Here is a 19,665-nt window from a genome sequence, read left to right on the forward strand (position 1 = left end):
CAGAGATTAACCCGTCTAGAGTTGCACAGCTGGTCAAGTACTAATATATCTGTTATGCCATGATATGGTTTTGGAGCAGAAACCAATCCTTTTTAACCTGTCAGACTTTAACTGAGTCACAGCCAAGACCTGCAGAAGACCGCCTTTTGTCCCTGCCCAGGGCATTTCATACACACTACTTGGGAGCAGGTAGGCACAACAAGTACAACCAAAGGAGGAAAACCAATAATCCGTAACCAACGTTTACTTCATCTCACACTATAGCAATTGTGTCCCATCACTGGAGGGCTCCAGGAACCACTAAACTGTTTCAGCACAAAGATTACTGAAAATAGGTCCATCATTACTGGAAAAAGGGTATCTTTTTAGATACCATATCCATGAGTTAATATACAATATTTGACTTTTTCTTTCTGACTTACTTCACTCTGTATAATAGGCCCTAGGTTCATCCACCTTGTTAGGACACAAATACATTCTTTTTTATAGCTGAGTAATATTCCATTGTATAATGTACCACAATCTCTGTATCCATGGAGACACAGACCTAGAGAACAGAACTGTGGACACGGTAAGGGAAGGACAGTGTGGGGCTAATTGAGAGAATAGCATGGAAACATATACATTCCCGTATATAAAATAGATAGCAGGGGGAAATTTGCCATGTGACACCGGAAATTCAACCCAGTGCTCTGTGACAACCTAGAGGGGTGGAGTGGGGAGGGAGATGGAAGGGGAGTTTGGGAGGGGACACATGTATGCCTCTGGCTGATTCATGCTGATGTATGGCAGAAACCAACACAATATTGTAAAGCATCCTCCAATTAAGAAAAAAAAAAAAAACACTGCTGAAAGTTCTACATTAACTTCTCATCCAGTATTTCCCTCCCTATCTCCAAAATTATAAGGCAAATTTTGAGTGAGTAAGAATCCACACAATAAGGTAAAAAACCAGCTACTAACCCCTTTTCCCAAGCCCTACCATGCCCCCATCAAACTAGCAGATGGAAAAAAATCACATAGAGTGGAGGTAATAAGACCAGGCAGCTACACTCCTATCTCACAGAACCGTGGTAAAAAGAAAAATCAAACAAGACAATATGAAGCAACAATGTTTTAATGCTCTGTAAAATTTTATCAGTGCAGGAAGGTGACCTGTTGAAAATAAAATATTTTTTTTTAACAGACTCACCTAAATTCTCAGTTTATGTGAAGTCAATTTCCCTGAAGCATCTGAGAATCCTTCAGCAGCAATACCTAAAACAGTTATGAAAACCATCAGAATCAACTAATGTTATAGACATCAGTTTTCAAAAAAAAAAAAAAATCTCAATCTATACATTTGGTCATTTCCCCCACACTAAGTGCGAAAGGAAATAACTCAGGAAACAATGAATTTCCGCTGCAACACATGGGCTGGGAATTTTCTTGACCAACAGGGAATCGAGGTCCCAAGGCACTTATTTCAGAGACCAACATTACGTTCCAGTTGGCAAAGAAGCAAAACTCATTATTTTCTTCCCTGTGATGGGAATGTTTAATGGCTCTAGATTTAAACAAAGATCAAATATATACATTATCCTTCCTGCCACCACCTATATTTAAAACAAAAATCACAGGCACTGCACTGGTTGTTTTTAAAATCAGCATCCATGAGCTCTTGTCTTATTCACTTTTTTCCTCTGTAGCTCCTGAAACCTGTCTGTGAAGCAGTCCCGCTTTGCTTCCACTGTTCCCATCTCACTCCCAGTTCTCTGAGGCACTGATAACTGAGCATTTAGCACCTTATCCATGCAAACCCAATTTGAAAGACAGAAGAACCATAATCGATCATAGATTATGGCCAATAAAATGGGCCAGCATTAAACATTAAAGTTAATGCTGTTAATAGTTGAACAATGGCCAGAGTGAGAACATATATATGAAACAATCAAACAATAAACATGCAGCCGCAGAACCAAGTTTCATATGAAATAGACCAAGTGCATGTAATCTAGTCTGGGTAGGTATGTGAGACTAGTTAATAAAAGATGTTGGCTGGCTGTATGGGAGGAGAGAAAAATCTAGCACGTCTCTCTCTATTTAAAGAGAATAAATTCAAAATAGAATCAAATGAGTACTAGAAAAATATACAGATGAATAGTTTTATAATATTAAGATAGAAAGGCCCTTTGTAAACATGACATCAAAATGTAAAACACAACGACTGAGACATTTGGCTGGCAACATATTTTTTTAAAAAATCTCAAATACAGGAAAGGCAAAAACAAGTAAAAAAGAAAGACAACAAACAAACAAACTTAGATACTTTGGGTAAAATAAGAAACTAAGTAAAATATTCATACAAGAGCTATATGAAAGGTCGCTATCCTTACAGGAAAACGTCTTAAAAGCCAGTAATGAGGGACTTCCCTGGTAGTCCAGTGGTTAGGATTTCGCCTTCCAATACATGGAGTGTGGGTTCAATCCCTAGTCAGGGAGCTAAGATCCCCCATGCCACAAGGCTAAAAAACCAAAACATAAAAAAAAAAAAAAAAAAAAAACATAAAAACAGCAGCAGTATTGTAACAAATTCAATAAAGTCTTTAAAAATGGTCCGTATTAAAAAAAAAAACTTCTTAAAAAGTCAGTAAAGAAATTAATACCCCAGCTCAAAATGGATGAAGCAAATTAATAAACTTCCCATGAGAAGAAATAGAACAGTGAATGGTAACAAATGCATGAAGAGACACTCAATTATACGAACAATGGGAAAATACAACTTCAGAAAACCGAGCTCTTTTTATCTGTCAGGTTGGTGATGATGTCCAAGACTGACAGGAGCTGTTGTTATGGCCACAGCTCATGATGTAGCCACTTTGGCAATTATGTCAGCATGTAAAATGGCACACCCTTTGATCTAACAATCTTTCTCTAAGAATCTACTCAAAATAGATTATTGTGAAAGCAGAAAGCTGGATACACATAACATGTTTATAATCACTGAAGGCAGAGAGAGTAAGTATCCTAAAGGTTTACAAATAGGAGATGTCAAGTAAACATGTATTTATTGATGATATTTATTGATACAAAAAGAGCCATGATATACTTCTGAGTGAATAAAACAGGCAAGACTTCCATGGTGGCACATGTGATAAGAATCCGCCTGCCAATGCAGGGAACATGTGTTCGATCCCTGGTCTGGGGAAGATCCCACATGTTGCGGAACAACTGAGCCCATGTGCCATAACTACTGAAGCCTGTGTGCCTAGAGCCCATGCTCCACAACAAGAAAAGCCACCGCAAATGGAGAAAGCCCGTGCACAGCAACAAGACTCAGTGCAGCCACAAATAAATAAATAAAAATTTAAAAATAAAATAAAACAGGTAAATGACCATGCAAAGTATGATTACATTTCTGCATGTGCATGTCAGTGCTTCTAGATGTCCTTATACATGGTAAAAGGATGTTTATTAAAACAGTAATGATTGCCCTACTATCTGAATTTTAAAGCATTCCTGCTTTTCTTATAACTTTGAATTTCATATAATGAGCAAGAATTTTTTTTCCCAAAGAACATGGTGGAGCTGTTTTTTAATGTCACGCTTGAGTGTAAAGTAATATACTGTATAGATTGCTACTTTCCCTCCATCACCTTCCTCGTAACGCTTGTGTGACACATGTGCTCGCTGTGAACACCGATGAGAGAGGGCCCTTCCTTCTCTCTGGTTCCTGTTCATTCCTGAGGGCCACTTCATCCTTGCCTTAAGCTCCTAAGACACACTTCTATCCTTATTATAAATCTCTCTTTTTTTTTTTTTTACTTAAGCTAGCTTGAGTTGGTTATCTGTGACCAAAGGAACCCCGTGTAACACAGTGCTGCTTTTGATTTTCCACCTTCTCAATCATCCATTCCATTTGAAAACAGAACAGTAAATCTTGTAATCACATGAATGAAGATTTGTTGTATACAATGCCGTGTATTGTTTATGACCTACAGCCAAAGGAACTGAAGCAGGCAGCTCAAAGTTAGTATAACAAAGGCAAAAATACTATTCAATACTTCAAGAGATAGAGGAGCTCTTTCCTGACTAACATGAGAACCCATGAAAAGACTATTTGAAAAAGAATAAAAACAAAGGGGACATATTTGTCCAGATGGGCTATTTCTACTGTTAAAATAGTCTCCATTATCATGTTTTAGCCACTTTGCAGATTTATTTTTATTGGGTTATATTTACATATGAAAAGCTTTTTTTTTCTTTCTATTTAGACTATAAAGTACAGAAATGTATTCCCATAATGGGCCCATTATGTTCAATTTCTTTCCAGCAGACAAATTTACTCTTCTCATTGCCCTATCTTTAAAGGTTCAGAAGTTCCATATAATACAAGAATACTCCTAAGACTGTAATTACGAACCTGGCTAAAAAGCAACAAACATACAAATCCCTTCAGAGGTGTATTGGATGTCAAATACAAATCTAATTAATCCCCCTCAACCTCCCAAAGGGTCCTCTCCCCAAAAAAAATTTGTCTAGAAAGTAGAAAAAGGACTATCCAATTTCAAAGACAAGCCATCAAAGGTTTAACTAAACATCTGTGCCTCCAGGGCATCACTCAGACAAACCCGCAGGCCACCCAGTGCCCACTGCTGGCCTCTGTTTTGACCGCCCCCTGCCCCTGGGCAGGGGCATCTTTCTAAGTACATAGATGGGGGAGCCAGGTAAGTCCATATTTGAGGCTGAGATGCATCAGGATTTGAGACAGAACATGGCATTTAGGGGAAGAGCAATAGCACAGGGATTTACAGTGACTGATCCTGATTCTGCCATTTAGTAGACCTATTAAAAAGCAGAGACATCACTTTGCCAACAAACGTCCGTATAGTCAAAGCTATGGTTTTTTCCAGTAGTCATATATGGACGTGAGAGTTGGACCATAGAGAAAGAAGGCTGAGCACTGAAGAACTGATGCTTTCGAACTGTGGTTCTAGAGAAGATTCTTGAGAGTCCCTTGGACAGGAAGGAGATTAAACCAGTCAATCCTAAAGGAAATCAACCATGAATATTCATTGGAAGGACTAATACTGAAGCTGAAGCTCAATACTTTCGCCACCTGATGCGAAGAGCCAACTCACTGGAAAAGACCCTGATGCTGGGAAAGACTGAAGGTAGAAGGAGAAGAGACCAACAGAGGACGGATGGTTGGATGGCATCGTTGACTAAATGAACATGCATGTGTGAACATGAGCAAACTCTGGGAGGGAACGGAGGACAGGGAAGCCTGGCATGATGCAGTTCCACGAGTCGTGTCGGACACGACTGAGCGGCTGAATGACAACAATTAGTCATTTGGCCTTGGTGTACCTCAGTTTCTTCCCCTGTAATAATGCCCAGGAAAAGGGCTGTTGTGAGGATTAAAGGCAATAATACATCTAAAACAATGAGGTAAGTTCAAGAATCAAACATGACCTTGCTTGACCTCCAGCTCAGTGGGAGCTGCGATGGCCACTGCCCACAGGCAGAAACTCATTGCCTGATCAGAGCAAGGTCCCTAGAGAACCCTAGGACAGCATATGTCTCTACATAGGACACTTACCTATTCAAAATGTCTATTTTAAACATGAATAAGACCCTTCCAATTAAATAGAAATTTATTCTAAAGGTATCAGGAGCCTGTTATTTGAAGGAATGCTGCCTTTAAGAAGACTTCTCTGGATCATATGATAAACTTCTTGGCAGCTCCCACGTTCCACCTTTTCTGGAGTATTTTGAGAAGTGTTTATAGACGTGATCAAAAGGCAGAAAAGCTGCTGGCTAAAATGCTTGTCACCAACAGAAGGACCTAACTGTTTTGTTTTGTTTTTTGCGCATCGTGGACCACCTCCTCCTTCCTTGTGGAAACTTAGATATAACTCCCCAAGTCCCACATCACTCATTACTAGAGAAGAGAGAGGAATACTTAGATACTTCAGATGCAGAAATAAAATGGATGGGTAAAGTTTCTAACAGTGCATGGAGCCCAGTAAGCGTCCAGTAAAAGGTACATCTTTAAATGATTCATCTGAACAGCAGTAAAGAAGCAAAATGCATATTAAGTAATCTGGGACAACACAAGGCACTTTTTCACCATAGGAGTCTTATGGACTCTTTGTTTCCACATCTCACTTGGCAAAATCCCCACAGGAATGCAGGGCCAAGTTGAAGGGGGTTTTAAGCCATGAAGAGCCTGCACAATGTATATGGCTGAAATCACACTATGTGGTCAGACCCAAAGGAGCCAAGAACACATCTGTCCTAATATTCCAATCAAAGACGGAAAACAGGGCAACATGACACTCAAATTTTACCCTGGTACCATCTACACGAACATAAAAATAAGAAGATAGGCCTGTATGGGCAACATCCCAAGTGTTTTTGGTGCCCAAAGTTACAAAGGGGCTTTTATAAAGCAAGACCAAGCAAAGGGGCAGGAGAGCCACTAGATTTTAGCCAAACATGAGCAGAATATACTACTCTTAGCTTGAAGTTACCACTAACATTTGACACATTTATTACTAATTGCTCAAAAACAAAATCCAAGAAGAGAAAGACCAAGTGTGATGTTTCAGTAGCCATAAAATAAAGACAGGAAGAGCCAAAGAGAGAAAAGAGGACAAATTGTGAAAACAAAATCCTTCCAACTTCCCAACTTCCTCCAATTCTACCCTCTGCCAAGGATCATTTTTTTCTCCTCTGAAACCTTGAGAACATTTTCTTTGAAAGCACAGTTCAATAATTAGAGTCCAGTTCTACTGTGTCAGAAGGTATCTGACTCCAAGGGAAATGACAATTCTCTTTTCATGGCTTTCCTTGGCTGACTTTCCAGCTAGAGACTGGGTCCTGGGGTCAAAGGAGACTCAGTGAAGCCAAGCTCCAAGTACCAATGCTCATGGCCCTCAGAAGTGAGGAATGATACGTGACCTTGATCTCTGCAAGCAGAAAGAAAGGCTCCAAAAATCCCTCTGGATGCCTCTTCCAGCAAACCAGGAAGTAAGAGGTGTTACGAGTGAAAAAAGATTCTCAATATACATGTGTGAAATGCTGGCTTAAATCAAGGAGTTCCTTTAATGCAGAACATTTTGGACAGTTCAATGTGCTAATGTGGATATAAATAAGAGGCCTCAACCTTATCTGTACACAGATTCCTTTACCTTTCATGGTCTACGTCGTGGTACACGTGCCCAGGTCAACAGTTTGGAAAATAATGTTATAATTAGTTCTTTTACGCAAATGACTATTGAAGGCTCATTCTGCCCCACTACACACGCAATGACAAGGCCAGGCACCACGCCCCTAAAGATCAGGTCACAGTGCAAACAATATTAATGCAAAGTACTGTGAAGCTTCTGTTTACTAGGAGGGTTAGGGAAGTGCTCTAACTACACTGCTTTACCTCCTTCAGTCTTTAGATGCTTTTCACAGCTGGACAACTTGAGAAATGCCCTGAATTCCCTGTTATGCTATAATACACTGTTCTCCATCTCTCGTTTATATATAAGTAAAACTAAAATAATAACATGAGGTAGAATGTAAGCTTTCACAAGAACAGGGACTCCTCTTGGTGTAGAGCTATCCCTCCAGCCCTAGAACAGCAGGTACAAGGATGTTCCACAAATATTTGACTATTATGAATAAGTGTTAGTCACTCAGTAGTGTCAGACTCTCTGCGATCCCATGGACTGTAGCCTGCCAGGCTCTACTGTCCATGAAATTCTCCAAGCAAGAATACTAGTGGGTAGCCATTTCCTTATCTGCTATATGAATAAAGTAGAGAATAAATAAACTTATATAAGTGTATCAACTCATTTTATGAACTGGCCAAAATACATGGTCTACAGTTTTAAATTGATTTTGAAATGCTTACTCTAAAACAATTTCCTATTTCTTTTTTCTCAAAAGTAGTTTGTTTTGCCTGTTTCATTCCTACTAATATCTCCCATCCTTTGTAATTCCCTCCCACAAAACCACCTCTCTAAAATAAAGGGTATTTTTCCTTTGACTTTTGAATTAGAAAGAACTTCAATATTCTGAACTTAATGTATAAAATAACCCTTGCAACACATTCAAAAGAATAAATTTAAAAATTTTTGCTAAACGTAATTCACTGTAACAAAATAGGATAATGCATTAAAATTTTTTAACAAGTATGTTTTTTTTCTTTAAGGGGATGAGGAGGAAAGAGTAGGAAAAAACTGTTTTAGTTCTTCCTTGGTCATTCAACACATTGACTAGACCTTTCCCACGCCCATTCCTCTGACAAAACTATTAATGCCAGCGTGTTTCTATTTGGCAATTTTCAACTTCTGGTTAGGCTATAGTCCCTTTTTCCTTTTTTTACTTTTTTAAAATTAATGTTATTAGAGTATCGTTGCTTTACAATGTTGCATTAGTTTCTACTGTACAGCAAGGTGAATCAACTATATGTTTACATATACCCCCTCTTTTTTTAATTTCCTTCTCATTTAGGTCACCACAGAGCATTAAATAGAGTTCCCAGTGCTATATGCAGTAGGTTCTCAATAATTATCTATTTCATACATAGTATCAATGGTGTGTGTGTATATATATATATATGCATATATATATATATGTGTATATATATGTATATCCTAATGTAATTCATTCCACCCTCCCATTTCTACCTTGTTATCCATATACTTGTTCTCTATACGTGTCTCTATTTCTGCTTTGCAATTAAGATTATCTACACCATTTTTCCTAGATTCCACATATATGCATTAACATACGTTACCTATTTTTCTAACTCATTTCACTCTGTATGACAGTCTCTAGGTCCATTGATGTCTCTGCAAATAGTACAATTTCATTCCTTTTATGGATGAGCAATATTCCACTGTATATATGTACCACATCTTTATCCATCCCTCTGTTGATGGACATGTAGGTTGCTTCCATGTCCTGGCTATTGTAAACAGTGCTACAGTGAACATTGGACTGCATGTATCTTTTGGAGTTGTGGTTTTCTATGGGTATATGCCCAAGAGTGGGATTGTTGGATTACAGTCCCATCTCTTGCGGCAGCCCTGCCCTGTGCCACCAGCATGCCAACCCTTCTGCAGCCCAGAGTAAACCGTCTAAGAAAGCCATGTGAGTCTATCCTCAGCTTCCCAACTGCACGAATCTCTGGGGCCCCTTTCTGCACCCCCGCTTCATCTGTCCCGGCAGTCAGTGCCTCAGCACCAGTGAGCCCACACTCCACCTGGAACCCCGCACTCTCTGTACGGCTTCCCTGCGGTGCCCTCTGACCTCCCAACTTCCATGCCTAAAATGGCCTCCGCACACCCCTATTCACCCAGCACCCCATCAAGATCCACCTACTTCAGGGAGACTTCATAGACCACACCTTTGTTTCTACATTTACCATATCATGTTGAAATAATCTCTTTAAGCGTCTATAGGCCACAGAAGACAGTGAGCTGTCAGAGGACGGGAGCTATGACTCCCCCTAGAGCTCTCGCCTCAGCTCACAGCACTGTTCCTAACACCCAGTGTGTGCTCGGTAGGTATCTGAAGAATGAATGAACAAGTCTAGTATGATTAATAACTTCGAGACACCAGGGAGGAGAGTAGTTAACTTTAAGAGACTGGAGTACTACAACAGTAGGGTCAGGATGGGGTCAGGGGTGTGTGTGTGTGTGTCTATGTGTATATGCACGCCCGCACTGAAGAGAAGGGGCTGCCTCATTCCATGAACCTCCTTCCTGCTTCTTCAAGGTCAAGGTTCCAGTTAAAACCCCTAATCCTGCCACCCCGCTTTCCATTTTTAGTCCCAGGGGTTTTGGTTGATGACTCACTCTCCTGCCACAAACCTAAGTGTCTTTGAGTCAGTGTCTCTCCTGTTTGGCCTGCTGTCAATAAGGGAACTACACCTTTTCATAATTACACCTTTTCCCCCATCTCAAAGCAAAGAAAGACTTTGAGATTTAACGATTAGAGGATGGTATAAGATGTCCCCCTCTAAGCTATATTCCCTATCCTAACTCCTAAAGAACATCTGTTGGCTCACTCGAGCTTGGACCCTGTGGGAGAGCAGAGTCACACAGGGACCCACAGTGCAACCTGACGCACAAGGAGAGGCAAGTGTTAGTCATCAACCGGCAGAGCATTTCTTTTAGGAAGGCAAGGTGAGAGACTACACCAAAGTGAACAAAAAGGTTCACTGTACAGTGGAACACTGTTCAACACTAAAAAGAAATGAGCTCTCAAGTCATGAAAGGACACTGAGGAATATTAAATGTGTATCATAAGTGAAAAGCCAATCTAAAAAGGCTATATACTGCATGATTCCAACCAAATGGCATTAAACTACAGAAAAGGCAAAACTATGGAGACACTAAAAAGATCAGCGGTCCCCAGAAGTTGTGGGCTCAGAAGGGATGAATGGGCAGAGTACAGAGGATTTTTAGGGCAGTGAAACTATTGTATGTTAAGCTATTGTGGTGGCTACAACTCAATATACATTTGTCAAAGCTGATAGAACATACAACACCAAGAATGGACCCTAATGCCAAGCATGAACCTTGGGTGGTTATGATTTGTCAATGGAGGTTCATCAATTGTAACAAACATACCCTCTGGGGAGGGATGTTGATAATGGGGTAGGGGGGTGCTGCGTATGTATGTGGAGAGTAGGCGTGTAGGAACTGTGATCACTTTCTGGCCAATTTTACTATGAACCAAAAAGTACTCAAAAAATAAAGTCTATGAAAGTAGAAATAAAATGAGCAAGAAGAAAAGGGTGAGGTGTGATGTCATGGATGCCCCTCCCCACCCCCAGCGCTGACGCCAGGGAAACTCCTATGGCAGAGCCTGGGGAGAGGTTCAGAGTGAGACAAAGGGGGCTTGGCCTACAGAAGCAGAGATGGAGGACCTGGGCTCCCCTGGCCAACCGGATGGCACTCAAACAGAGAGTAATGAGGCTGAACTTGGGCTGTCCTGCGCAGAGACCCAACCTGCTAGAAGCGACCCTGAGAAAGTCTCCTCCCCCACACTTATTCTCACTGCCACCTCAGCCTTTAACTTGTGGGCTACTCCTCCATACTAGCTCCTCAAGAACTTCTTCTGTACTGAAATCATTCAACTGAAGGACACACAGAGAGAATACTACTTTCTCGAGTGGTAAACTATCTAAATTTCCATGCCAGTGAAAAACCCATCAACAACGATGGAATATCACAGGCCTAGGGAAAGGGGTGGCCTTCCCATAGAGGAGAAATATTAAACTCCTATGAATTCATTTAAACACTTATTCTTCCAGCCCTCAAAACCTGGCTGCCCAGGTGTTGTGAGCACCATAAAAGCAACAGGAAGAATCAAGGTGCATTGTGGAAATTCATTAGCTTCTGGGCAGCTTAAAATAGGCATTACAGACAAGAACACAAGGCCTTTTGGGAGGATGGCTTGGCTAATCAAGAACAAATTAGCTACTCAGGTATACATAATGTGAAATCAGGGACACTTTTTTTTTTTTTTTAATAAATAAGAACTTGTCATCACTTGACTGATCAGTAGCTATTGTATCCCTCATAATTCATCATTCAAAGGTAACGTTGCTGCCCTCATATCTCTGACTATGTGCACTCTGGTCTTCATGAATGGCCACCTAATACATTTTCCAAAAGGCTGAATCCCTCTGATCTTTGTTCCACTGGCCAATGGTTCTCTTATACATATTCATTTTGGTACATTTCATTCAAAACCAAAATACTCCACAAGAAATAGCTCTTTTGCCACTGAAATTTCCTCCTCTTGTTACAACATTTCGAAAGTCAATCCTCCTGAGCCATATGTGTCCTCCTTCTTTCCCTGACCTGTCATTCCAAGCTCTTCCTTTTCCCAGGAGCCTTCCTTCCATGTGGTTTCCCCTACTCTTGCTGTTCTTTCTGTTTTCACGGGTCTTGGTAGATTCTCTGCATCATTTGGCCATTCATTATATCATATTGCATTCCTTCCAATTCTGGTTCCACAAGATTCTATAATTCCAATAGATAAGGTGTCCAACTATTCCAACAGGTAAGGTGTCCACGTGCCCAACACAAAGCCTGGTGCCCAGTCACCCACGGCCAGTGGCATCCTGGTTCCCTTACACCCATGTTGAGTGCACAGAGCAGTGTGGGTCCTCCGAGCCTCACTCCACTCCTCTGCAAAAGGCAGAAGGAGAACCTCCTTCACAAGCTAACCTAAGGGCCACATAAGCATAAGGCCTGGGGTAAAATACACCTGTAACCAACACTGACTTTTTTCTCTGAAAGTGTTATCTCTGGGCTCTAAAACTGGAATAAAATGTCTGTAAGAGCAACATCAAGACTCACATCTTTCCTGTATTTCTTCAAGGCATCTTCACATAAAGGAATATTCAATAGATGATTTTCAAGCTAATGGCAGTTACTGTTGGATAATGGATTTCAGAGCTTTTTTTTTTTTTACAACTTCATGTACCATTTAAATACCTAAAGCTTTCTATTAACAATTTCAAATAGCTAATAAAGAGAATAATGAATCCCTAAGTAATCATCAGTAGTCATGTATGGATGTAACAGTCGGACCATACATAAAAAAGGCTGAGTGCTGGCTGAAGAATTGACGCTTTTGACCTGCGGTGCTGGAGAAGACTTGAGAATCCCTTGGACAGCAAGGGGATCAAACCCTCAACCCTAAAGGAAATCAACCCTGAATATTCATTGGAAGGACTGATGCCGAAGCTGAAGCTCCAATACTTTGGTCACCTGATGCCAAGAGCCAACTCAATGGAAAAGACCTTGATCCTGCAAAAGATTAAGGCAAGAAGAGAAGGGAACGACAGAGGATGATGAGATGGTTGGATGGCATCCCTGACTCAATGGACATGAGTCTGAGCAAACTCCAGGAGGTAGTGAAGGACAGGGAAGTTCAAGGAGTTGCAAAGAGTCAGACAAGAATTAGCAACTGAATAACAACAAAAGTACTTTTCACTCGGCTCCAACAATTATCAACTCCTAGCCACTCTCATTTCGTCCAAACTCCCTCTTACTTCCTTGTGCAAATCTCCCTCACTGGAGATTATTTTGAAGCAATACCAACTATTATCCCACTTCAATATAACTATTTTATAAAACTACAGTTTTTAAATCTGAAAAATACACAAAAAGCTGCTTTCATTTAGAAAAAAGAAAAATTCTATGCTTATCCAATAACGTTATTGCCATCTCGTCTTCTCTGTCCCTGTTGCATACTGCAAGACGTGGATGACTCAAGACAGACCCAGAAGGCTTGAATTCTGATTCCCAGCAGCACAGGAGCTCTCTGGGTGACTGTGGGCAGGACAGTCGCACGGCCACTCCCTGGAGGTCTCTGCTCCCAAGGAGGACATCAGAACAGGAGGGCTCTGATGCTCACAGTTCACCTGCTTGGGCACAGCTAGAACTTCCCCTTTTCTACATTTCTTTGTCATTCCCAGCACCAGCTTCACTACCCAGAGTAACCTAGTCTATACCTGCTGCTAAGTCACTTCAGTCGTAATTCTTTGCCAAAAACAGAATTAGCAAGTATACAGTATTTAAATAGCAAAGTCTCTTCTAGGAACAAGTTTCCTACATAATAACCTTGCATTAAAAAAAAAAAATCATTCCTTATATATATTTTAATTAAATCTCTCAAAGAAAAAACAGAAACTATAAAGCAGAGTCCTGCTTGGCTCTTTCCCCTGGTCTTTGTCCTTATGGAATAAGCAAAAGCAATTCTTGAGTTCCTTCCCTGCCCCTGGGTGAAACTAAGCAGCTAGTCCACAGAAATGACCTGCTACAAATCACTGATACAAACAGCCAGATGTCTTTGGGGAGGAGGGGTGACTCCCCAGATTCCCCTTCTATTCCCTCTAAGGTAACTATGAATTCCCTTGAAATTCTTTTAGACCAAATCCTAATCCAAATATAAAACTGCTCACATAACTGCAAATTATCTAACTCACTGTGGGCTTCGGTTCTCAATCTACACTACCCAGTAACATGACTACTAGTCATTCGTGGTTAATGAGCCCTTGACTGGTGGCTAATCCAAATCAAGATGTGCAATGTGTATAAAGTCTACCAATTTTGAAGACTTAGTAAAATAGAATATAAAATACCTCATTAATACATTCTGTACTGGGACTTCCCTGGTGGTCCAGTGGCTAAGACTCCGTGTTCCCAGTGGAAGGGGCCCAACTTAAACCACTGGTCAGAGAACTAGACCCTGCATGCCACAAGTAAGAGCCTACATGTCATACCTAAGACCGAGCACAGCCAAATAAATAAATAAATATTAAAGAAAAATAATGTGGGTTACTTATGGATGGCATTAAAAAAAAAAAAACTATAGCAAAGATGCTTTTAAAAATAAACAAGCAAATTCCATATTACATTTTGAAATGTTAACAGTTCATATGTACATGGTGAAATAAAACATTAAAATTAATTTCACCTTTTTCAATGTGGCTACTGGAGAATTTAAAATTACACACATTGTACAATATTTCTAGTACAGTGCTTCTCTAGATTCTAATTCCTTTTCACAACAACAAAAATAGGTTTCATGTTAACCCACCATAACTGGTGTTATTTGAATACAAGCCTAAAGCTAGAATTAATTTACTTAGACTTCTCTTTCAAATTATTTTGTATACTTCCCTTAATGGTTCCTGCCAATTCCCATTAAGATTTAAATATTTAAGTGTTCCAGTAAGACAATCACAGCTACCTTGAGCATAAAATATCACGTAATCACCAGATAGACCCCATCAGACTTCAAGTCAAAACATTTAAAGGCTGTGCTATTTAAAAAGCAATTCCCAGTCCCTATTTTTTTATCTCGCAATCAAAATATAACATTTCTTCTGGCTGCTATGACCTTGAGTATTAGAATTTCACTGTATGCAGCTGAGAAAATACTCAAATTCACATTTCTACTATAAGACAAAGGAGAGCTAGGTATACTCCATATATGAGAAGGAGGAAAGCCACTTACCTGCCTTCTACTGGTTTCCAATGGACGAAATAATGAACATCTGATTACACATATGGTTGAACAGTGATTTTTTTTTTTAAGTCTAACATTCTGCCTGACCTCTGAAGGTCAGTAGACTTTACAGCTCTTCCTAACTGTGTTTCTTTGTTATCAGCGGAGATCAGAATACGTTGGAACAATTTCAAAAAAGTTTAACAAAAACACTGGACTCCATGGAAATTGATGAACTAAGTAAAACCTCCACTGTCTAGCCCAGCACTATCCACAGGGTGGTCTGCCCACAACTAGTTTGTGACTGGTCTGCAATAACGCAAGTACAGAAATTGAGAGTAAACATTTGGAAAGTTTTATAGTAATTTGACAAAGTATTTATGTTGGTTGAATGTAATAAAAATAAAAGTGCTTATAGTTTATGTCTGTTTTAAATATTTCATCTTTATTGTATTTTTTATTGACACACAAAAGTAGGTCAGCCCAAAACAAATTATAAATTAAATTACTGATGGTTCCTTTCAGAAACACTAATCTAAACCAACCCACCAGAATCCTTCATTTTCTGATCATCTCATTCTTCATGTGTAGGAGTCAGGAGGCATAAGGTAATAAAGGGGAAAGGGAGCAGAAACTACATTTTTAGGAAGGAAAAACCACCACTTAAAAGAGGGTGAGTAAGGCAGAACTATGTCCAAGACACAGCTAGGATTAGGATCTATAACACCGTTAGGGGAAGCACACTGACTAAAACCGCCCACCCTGGCCAGGCACCATAGTAACCATTTGCATGAGTTGTTTTATGACAGGAGGTCCTGGTAAGGAACACGGAAATAACAAGCCACCACCAAAAGGAAAGGTCAAAGGAGACATCACATGTCCGACCACCTCCCAGAATCCTCCTCTCTGGCATCCATCTTGACTGAACAAGGCGTGTACTACCAGGAAGGACTCTGAGTCAAAATGATTGGCTAAAGACAACCTGGAAAGACAACCTGGAACCTAATCCCATCACCATAAAACCGAGCTGCGAGCCACATGGCAGAGCAGTTCTCCTGGTTTCCCTTACCCTCCTGCTCTCTCCACCCAGGTGACCTTTCCCATAAAATCTCTTGCTTTGTCAGCACATGTATCTCCTTAGACAATTCATTTCTGAGTGTTAGACAAGAGCCCAGTTTCGGTCCCTGGAAGGGTCCCTCTTCCTGCAACAACACTATAACATTTCTACCTCTACAATTACAGTGCCATTTTTCTTCAATTATAGCTTCTTTTTTTTTTTCTTTTCTGGCTATACCACGCATTTTACAGACTCTTAGTTCCCCAACCAGGAATCAAACCCAATCAGTGAAAGCTAGAGTCCAACTCTTTATGATCCTGTGGACTGCAGCACACCAGGCCTCCCTCACCATCTCCTGGAGGTTGCCCAAGTTCATGTCCATTGAATCAGTGATGCCATTCAACCTACTCATCCTCTGTCACCCTCTTCTCCTTCTGCCTTCAATCTTTCCCAGCATCAGTATCTTTCCCAGCATCAGCTCTTACTGCAAAGAGCAGTAAGTCAGCTCTTTGCATCAGGTGGTCAAAGTATTGGAGCTTCAGCTTCAACATCAGTTCTTCCAGTAAGTATTCAGGGTTGATTTCCTTTCAGAGTGATTGGTTTGATCTCCTTGTTGTCGAAGGAACTCTCAAGAGTCTTCTCCAGCACCACAATTCGAAGGCATCACTTTTTCGGTGCTCGGCCTTCTTTATTGTCCCAGAGGACATATATGGATGTATACATTTTTAAACTGCCTAACCATATCTACTGGAGTTTTGTTTTTTTTTTTTTTTTAAGATGATCACTATTTTCCCAATTATTCTCCAATCCTATCACAATCAATGTTGAGGTTTTTATATATTCTTTTTTCCTGTTCTTTGATCTTAGTTGTAAAACAATAGTCACTTTACTAAGGTATTGATAAGCCCTAGTTTCTACCCCTCCTGCAACATTTCCTGGATTACTTCTCTTTTACTTGAATATTTACTACAAAAATATTTTCAATGCTGGCTTTTGGTGGTACGTTTTTGAGGGCATATACCTGAACTTACTTTTATTTTGCCCTTGTATTTTTTTTTTACTTTAATATTTAAATGATATTGTGCTAGATAGAAAAATTGTAGGTTTAAAGTTCTTTTAGTATTTAAAAATTTATTTTTCAACTGTGTTTCTGCAAACAGTAAAGTCTGATGGCAAGCTTCTTCCTTTGTAAAAGATCTGCTATTTCTACCTGGAAGCATTTAGAGGGGTATCATTGCTTTTGTTAGTCTAAAAGTCACTATATGTATTCATAGTACTTTTTCTTGTCTCTCACTCTGAGCCTTTTCAGTTCACAGCCTGTTATTTAAATTTTTGAAAGAGTCACATTTTATAGCTTATAAATTATACCTTTATACATTTTAAAGCTAAGTTTGCATTTAAAAAATATTTATGTATTTAAAAAATAAAATAAAATGCCATGGATTATAAATCACTTTGTGATATGATATGCAAGCGATGGGTCCTGATTGACTATTAATTTATAAACAGACTAAAGTTCACATGTGGAATGATTACAACTCAACTAAACAAAAATGTCAAGTGTTCATTAAACATGCACGGAAATCAAGTAATGCTGTTTTCAAAAAGCCTTCTAGGTTGAAGTTAAAAGCCAAAAATTTTTAGGTGAGTAAGAAACTCATTAGTAAGCATCAACCACATACAAAAGGTTCTGAGGGACAGAAAACTGAAGAGGCAGCCTCTAAAGAATTCAACATTGAAATGACAAGACAGATGGTACCCAAAATATCAAGGAGCAGAGAGTTAAGCAGCTTAAACATCAAATGACTTGCATTGACTGTCACTTCAATTACAATCAATCTCAGACTCCATTTCCTTAGCACTGGGTCATCCGACAGAAAGGCTACTAAGAAAGCTGAGTCCTCCCCATGTCTGTGACCCAAGGTCAAGGGCTGAGCAAAGAGTCAGCATCCACACGCCCACCCCATGGCCACTGTTCATGCCCGGCCAACTACTTCCCCTCTAAGCCTCAGTGTCCTCATCTGTAAAAAGGGTTAATAATGCATATCCCTCAGGATTACGGGGATGCTGGGTTCTGATGCTAAAAAACTCAGGGATTTGAATTTGTAGACTGAAGGAAAGAAGCCACAGCCCAGAGGAGGAGGGGGACTCCTGGAGAAATAGAATTTGGGGGGAGAAGGCAGAGGAAGCTTCTTCTGCCCCAGAGCTCTTTGCTCACACTGGACACTGGCCGGGAGAGGCGAGAAGTGGGTCAGGGGGCACCTCAGGGAGCTCTGTTCTCTATGTGGGATGGGATGGCTGTTCTCCATGAAAAGTGGGTGCCAAGGAGGAGCTGGAGTAAGGGGACTGAAGCAAGGTGGGATGTCTGTGTGCTTCCCGGAGGAACCTGAGTGTGTGTGGACCAGGGGCCCCTAAAAGGACACCATGTGGGAAGAAGTTGAGAAGTGGCTGTGGATCCCAGTGTGTGTAGGCACCAGCCTCGAGTGGTGTCCCCAGAGGAAGCCGTCATTCTCCAAGGCCCAGGGCAAGGGCATGGGGGTCCAAGCTCGGGTCCCCAGTCAAGGAGGAAGTGTGAGCAGGGGATTCTAATCGAGCGGGAGGAAAGGAGGAGTTTCCATAGGGAGGTTTCAGCGAGGTCAAAGAGCAGAGATTCATGGTGTCACCAGGGTGCAAAGAAACTCTCAAGAGAACTGCTATTCCTGGTAAACCAACCCCTGCCTTGGGGTGTGGTTATGGAAACTGGAAGGCAAGGCCTTGACAGAGAGCCAGTCAGGGTCAGCTGGGTTGTTAAAGGATGCACCTGCAGTGGGGGCTGGAGCTGCCAACCATGCAGGATCCTGGGAAGGTGGGAAGGCCCATGCATGCGGATCAGCTCCTGGGGGATACCTGGCATTGAGCCCCAGGGACGGCACATGGTGGGGAAGGAGCCACTGGGCGAGGAGGGGCGTGGCAGCAAGAGGTGATGGACTTGCAGGAAGGGCAACTGGGAGGTGGTAGCAGGGACTCGACCCCTCCTCCAGACCCTGGGGTCCTGGGAATGTCCTGCCAGGGCAACAGTGACTAAGGAAAGGCAGGGGCTATGAAAGAGCCTGGAATCAGAGTGTCAGCGAGCAGCATCCCAGGCTCAGCTTTGTCACTCATAGAAACTGCTCGGTCACTAGGTCCTCCACTCTCATGGACTTCCAGATCTCTGGCTGCCACCACACATTCTGGCCTAGAAAGGTTTGGCAGAGGACTTCCAAGGTGGTCCTGTAGTTGAGAATTCGCCTGCTAATGCAGGGGACACAGGTTCGATCCCTGGTCTGGGAAGATCCTGCATGCCACAGAGCAACTAAGCTCATCTGCCACAACTACTGAGCCCGTACTCTAGAGCCCGTGCTCTGCAACAAGAGAAACTACCGCAATAAGCCCGCACACCACAACTAGAGAGTAGCCCCTGCTCGCTGCAACTTTTGCTTAGAAGCCCAAGCAAAGCAACAAAGACCCAGTGTAGCCCAATAAGTAAATAAAATTTTAAAAAAAGTTTGGCAGAGAGTAGATTGAAAGGCTTCATTTAAGGGTAGGGGAGGAGAGGGGAGCTTTACAGGCCCACC

The 19,665-nt window shown here is 41.1% G+C and overlaps 1 protein-coding gene across 7 annotated transcripts in view; it reads right to left on the reverse strand.

Annotated features, from left to right (window-relative positions):
* TLN2 (talin 2) overlaps nucleotides 1–19,665 on the reverse strand; it is a 492,565-nt gene that overhangs the window by 270,890 nt on the left and 202,010 nt on the right. For 6 of the 7 annotated variants that reach the window (XM_043471778.1, XM_043471781.1, XM_043471773.1 and 3 more), the window contains exon 3: nucleotides 1,193–1,257. The exons of the other annotated variant lie outside the window; for it this stretch is intronic. The gene's annotated coding sequence lies outside the window, so the exon portion shown is untranslated. The remainder of the gene's footprint in view (nucleotides 1–1,192; nucleotides 1,258–19,665) is intronic. 7 annotated transcript variants of the gene reach the window in all.

This window comes from Cervus canadensis, chromosome 6, assembly GCF_019320065.1.
Source record: "Cervus canadensis isolate Bull #8, Minnesota chromosome 6, ASM1932006v1, whole genome shotgun sequence".
Lineage (NCBI taxonomy): Eukaryota > Metazoa > Chordata > Mammalia > Artiodactyla > Cervidae > Cervus > Cervus canadensis.